Source organism: Pteropus vampyrus, unplaced genomic scaffold, assembly GCF_000151845.1.
Source record: "Pteropus vampyrus isolate Shadow unplaced genomic scaffold, Pvam_2.0 Scaffold36, whole genome shotgun sequence".
In the NCBI taxonomy this organism is placed as follows: Eukaryota; Metazoa; Chordata; class Mammalia; order Chiroptera; family Pteropodidae; genus Pteropus; species Pteropus vampyrus.
In genome coordinates this window covers 3927104-3933159 of record NW_011888817.1, presented here as the reverse complement: position 1 = coordinate 3933159, position 6056 = coordinate 3927104, and positions in this window count along the sequence as shown.

Genomic DNA, 6056 nt, shown 5'->3' with positions numbered 1-6056 from the left:
AGCCCAAGGCCATGCAGCTCTTCAGAGGTAGAGCTGGGCTTTGAATGCAGGCAGTCTGTCTCCAGAGTCTGCGCTCTTAAGCATGACTCTACCTGTCCGAATGACGGACAAAACGAGTGAATTAATGAACGTGGGTACTTATGAATGAGATTTGGGTTAGGACTTCTCAAACCTTTGCTTTGGAAACATGAGCCGAAGCTTACAGGAAGAATTTATCTTTTTCACTAATCTATCGGCAGATTCTGGTATTTACAGAAGACACTTTGCAAATGCAACGGTGTATCCAGAACTGGTCTCATCACCTTCCTCCAAACCTGCTCTTCCTCTTCCTCTCCTCGCAATTTCAGCTCATGCTGTCACTGAGGACAGTTGCTCAAAATAGAAACTTAGAGTCATTGTTGACTCCTTTCATTCTCTCACCTAGGCAGTGTCTGGGCCAGCACCTGAAGTCATCCAAATGTCACCCTATCATCCTCCAAGTGTAGCACCTTGCTGATGCACCCCCTATGCTTTCAGATCTCATGAAAAATTTGCTCTCCTACCCTATCTCACTGTGATGCGATTAATGACTTGTCTTCTCTTCCATTTAAACTATTGCTGCAAAATGATTCAACCAAAACTTTGTAGCTTAAAGCAATAACATTTTAATATTATTTCTCACAATTCTATGGGTTCACTGGGCACAGCTAAGGCGTTCTCTCTCAAGGTTTTGTGTGTGTGTGTGTGTGTGTGTGTGTGTGTGTGTGCGCACGCGCGCGGTTGCAGTCATGATGAATGAGATTGGAGTTATCTAGAGGTTTCCTTGTTCACATGTCTGGCCATTGACACTGGTTATCAACTGGAATGTCATATGGGATTGCTGGCCAGAACACCTACACATGGCCTCTTAATGTGCCCTAGACACAACATGGCAGCTGGATTCCAAGAATAAATGTCCCTAGAAACAGGAAGTGGAACCTACCAGTCTCTTAAGATTTGGGTCACTTCCACCGTATTCTATTGGTCAAGCAGTCACAGAATCCATATTCGAGGGGAGGACGTACAAAATCCCGCATTTCAATGGGAAGAGTGTCAAAGCATTTGTGGGACATGTTTTAGAACCATTACACCTCTTAATCTCTCAGGGGACTCTTGGGAAGGGGAACCTCTTCAATTCCTCCTTCCATATAACCTGCTTCTGCTGAATTCTTGATCTCCTTCAGCTCTCAACTCCCTTGAAGGCCCTTTCTATCTTACTGGAAGTCCAAAGGTGGAACATAGCCCTTTTTTTCTTGATTTTCGCCAAGGTCATGTGTCAAAATGTGATAGACTTTTACTGACTCATGAGTGGTGGGTGAGAAGAGCTGCATTGCGATGTAGCTGTGTACAGATGACTGAACATCAGAGCTCTGTTCTTAAGAGTTCTTCAGCCAGCCTGGCCCCTGGTTCTCCCTTCTGCCTTGGCTCTATCATCCCACCAGATTGCCAGACCCTCTCTCAAGTTAAACCCCATTCTCCTCTCCTCTCTCATCTCCCCCTCCAAATGCCACTTCCTTTGTTACCCTGAACAATTAAGTTCTCTGCCCTCTCTCCTTCCCATTGCATCCCAGCTGAATCGAGGCGGCACTCTCTCCACGATCACAATGTCTTTTTAGCCAAGAGACCTGCTGAACACAGGCTGTTCTCTCCCCTAAGAGGAATTCAGTTGCCAGAAGCTTCCCTTTCTCCACTCTTGGAGTTGGAAGGGCCCCGAGAGATTCTCTAGCTCAGTGCCTTCCACACCGTGTTCCTGGAGGCAGTGTCATTTCTTACATTGGTCAAAGGTGTTCTGTAGAGGTGGTGTGGTCAAGTGTGTGTGGGAAATCCGGGTTAAAGGGAAACAGGCCTCTTCTGTCTGCAGCACCATCAACTAGCACTGTCTGCCATCAAAGGAATGCTCTAATCACTCCTGTGCTGTATGATATCACTAGCCACACATGTCTATCAAGCAATGTGGTTGGTGAGACTGAGGAATTGAATTTTAAATTTCAATTAATCTTAATTAACTTTAGTTTTAAAAAATCACATGTAGCTAGTGACTACTATATCGGACAGCACGGCCTTGGAGTCTTTAATATTCTAATAGGTGTTAAGTGACTTTTTCCAACATGTTTGGCCAAAGTTTGATCTCTCTCTCTCTCTTTCTCTCTCTCTCTCTCTCTCTCTCTCATGCTGTGCTATTAACCCTTGATTTGCAGTTTGAGAAATGCTCCTCTCTGGTCCAATCCTTGTTTGACAGATGGGGAGATCCCAGGGTGGGAAAGGGACATTCCCCAGGTCACACAGCAGGTTACACGCCCAGCCACGGCTTGAACTCAGGACTCTTCTGTCCCCTCGTCCATCTCTGCCTTTCTAGCTTTTTGTCAGCTCTAAGTAAGGACTGAAGCTGGAAGGAAGGGCGACGCTGAGTTTTTTTAGGGCTCAGCTCTGTGGCAGGAACTTGCATATAAATGGATTCCTTTTATCCTCTCAATAACAATGCGAGGTGGGAATTAGTATCCCCAATATACACACGGGGAAACTGAGGCTCAAAGAGAAGAGATTTTCTCAAAGCTATATGCGTGGCCATGCTCAAAATTAGCAGAGCTCTGTCCAAAATGTGCAATCGGCAGGAAAAAGGTGGGGAAATACGCCTCTCTAAACAATGAACAAAGACTCAGGGTTGGGGTATGAACACAAGGAACTGACCCAGGCCCAGAGAAAAATCAAGAGAAGCAGAGAAAACGTTTGCAAAAAAACAAATCTAAACATGACCCCACCCCTCACTGCCCGGGGATGGGTGGGCCTCTGGTTCTCCCACAATTCCATAGGTCGTCTGGCAACCAATGTGTGGCGGGAGGTGGGGAGTGGGGGCTAGGGTGAATGCTCCGGCTAATAGGGGCAGCCCTAACAAGTTGGCAAGCGGGAGAACCAATCAGATCCCCTCTTACATGATGTTTGGATTTACGAGGTGTAAAATTGTTTATAGCAGCCAAACCGGTAGAATGAGGGAACAAACAGTTGGATTGCCTCGACTTAAACTTGCTTAAATGATGTAGCCACAGGCATGAGCAAATGAGTAATGCCTAGATCGAAAGTAAGGATGACTTCAGAATCCTCAACCGATAATGACTAATTAGAGACAATGGATGATATTGTGCCATGTGGGGAGCAAGAACTCTATCATGAGAGATAGTCAAGACTTCTTGTGTGGGAAGATGGGAGCTGGGGAAGGATTAGACCAGCTGACTAGCCTGGGAGGCATCGCTTCCTCCACCGTCCACATTCCTCTTAGAGAAGCCACCGGCTCCCCCATTCTGAGATCTGCTCCCACAGTCCTGGGTCGTGGGCAGTAGTTCCCGGACTGGGAGCGACTCCCCACCCCAGCGGGCCAATCAGGCTTACTCTCCTAGAATTTAAGATCGAGACCTAGACACCGGTGTCTGGTGGGTGTCTGAGAGGACTCGTGTAGCTAGCTGGGCCTGGGGCAGCCAGGAGCACCGTGAAAGCTAGTGAAAGCAGAGAAAGGGAGAAAAAAAATAGGCGTGCAGACCAGATGGGCAGGAGTGGTGGCGGGTAATGTCATTTTATATTTTCCGGTTTTGTCTCTGGCCCCTTAGGGGCTCTGGCTGCAGTTTCTTGCACAAAGATCCTGCCATTAACACCCCCATCCCCATTTATTTCTAAGTGAACTGAGTGGTTTCTGTCCTTGTAACTGAAGTGAGGTGTGTGTGTGTGTGTTTGTGTCTATGTGCTGGGGAAATGTATTCGATGTCGTGCCTGTGAGACCCTATGTGGCTTGTCAAGATAACACTCTTGACTGTGGACGAGGCACTTTTCTCCGACCAGGATCTTCCCACTTGTGACCTGAGGGGTTGGAGGAGAAGAGGTTCTGTTGGGAAGGCCTGGTTTCTGTTGCAATGCTAAGTGCCTCATAAAAACCACGCATTCAATGAGTCAGTCATTCATTCTACGCATGTTTGTGGAATGCCTAATATGTGTTCTAGGCAACAGGGATGAGGCAGTAAATAAAACAGACAAAAACAAAGAAAACTCTTTGTGTGAGATTGGCCTCAGTTTCTCCTATCTGGAAAATGGGGGGTTGGACATAATTCTCCTTGGAGTTCCTCGGAGCTGTAAGGGTTTGTGGTTCGTTGAGCTGTCTTGTGAGTGCTTCTTGCCCATTAAACCTGAATCAGTACTTCTGGCTCCTGGAGGAAGCTGGGCAGGAGTCCTGGAACCCGAGAGGCAGGTGGGTGGGCGGTCATGGCTCCTGGATTCATGTTGCAGGCTCAGCTGGGCCTGCCAGCTGGCCTGGCCCCAGCCCCATTCCCAGCCACTGGGCTTCCCAAGCAGCTGGCCTTCACCTGTTACTGCTCAACTCTCCCTATGTAGCTTGGGGACTATTCCAACCCACCCAGTCTTCCCCCACTGTCCACCCTTGACCTTTTGGTGTGGTAGAATCCTGGAATACCAGGCAGGGTTCAAATGCCAGCACGACCACTTTCTGGCTGTGTGATCTCAGGCAAGCTTCTTATTCTCTCTGTGCCCGTGTGTTTTTCTCTGTAAAATGAGTATAGTAGCATCTTACCTCATAGGTGCTGGGATAATATATGGCAGGCACATAAAGTAGTATTAGGCTCCTAATGGAGTTTACAATAGGAGCATCAAATTGCTCTGCTATGAAACAAGGAAAATAACAATGGAAGAATAATGGGCAAGGCAAAACCCACTGCGCGTTTTAAGGCTCAGCTCCACTTCTGACAAGCTGATGACCTTGAGTAAGTCTCTTTTCCCCTGGGGCAGACCCTTTCTTCCTCAAGAGCAAAACTTTGATACTTTTTGTCCTCCTCACAGTTCTCCTGGCCTGCAGGAGAGCCCAGCCCCAGGAGGTGGCTCCCCATGGGTCTGGGCCATGTGGGGTCTCACTTCCTTACGCAGTGAGGAAGTTAAGCCACTTTTAGTTGGTGTTTCTGTTCCTTGAAGCTGACAGAATCTTAATTAATAGACTCTCCTGAACCTCAGTTTTCTCACCCATAAGATGGGGATGATCATTCCTACCTCACAGTTGCTGTGAATATCACAGGAGAGGACATGTGTGAAAAGCCCAGTGGCCTCTACTTGACAGAGGGCTCCCTCTTGTCTTCCTCTTCAGTGTCCAGGACCAGGTGTCACTGGGTAATGTGGCTGACTCACTTCCTGCCACTCTTTGGCCCCAGCTCCCCACCGTGCCTCCTAAACTTGACTGGATGTCCCCAGTGGGTCTGGCACAATGAAAGCCAAGACAAATATTAACGTCAACCACACAGTGAGTCAAAGTAAGGCAAGGAACCAGAGGCATGTGGTGGGTAGGAGCCTGGGCTCTGAAGCAGCCAGACCTTGGGTCTGAGTCGCCGCTAGAGGTGTGTCATTGGACAGCTACCTTGAGGTCTTCATGACTCAGCTCTTTTGTCTATGAAGTGGGACTAACAATGGCACCTGCATCGCAGACCTGCGGTGATTAAATGAGCACATGCAGTCATGTGCTTGGCACCAATAGGGGCTCAGAAATGGCAGTTCCCCTGTCTTCGATGCCTCAGAGTCCAGGTTCTTAAAAACCTGTGACTTCAGGGATCATCTTGTCCAGCTTTTATTTTATTTTTTTTGAATGCAATGTCTTCAGATAAAATCTTGCATGAAGGAAGGTTCATAGCCATTTCATTCGTAATAGCTAAAAGCTGAGAGCAACCTAAATGCCTGTCGACAGATTGATAGATAAGCAAATCATGGGATATCCATGATTTGGCAACAGAATACCACTCAGCATTAAAAAGGAATGAACCACTGATATATGTGCCGACATAGATGACTCTCAAAAGAATTGTGCTGAGTGAAGAAGCCGGACGAAAAAAGAGTACATCCTGTATGACTCCATTTACGTAGAATTCTAGAAAATGCACACTGGCATACAGCGAGAGAAAGCAGATCAGTGGTTCCTGGGTAACGGGAGGAATTAAAAAGGGGTATGAGGAAAGTTTTGAGGGTGACGGATATGTTCACTATCTTGATTGTGTTGGTTT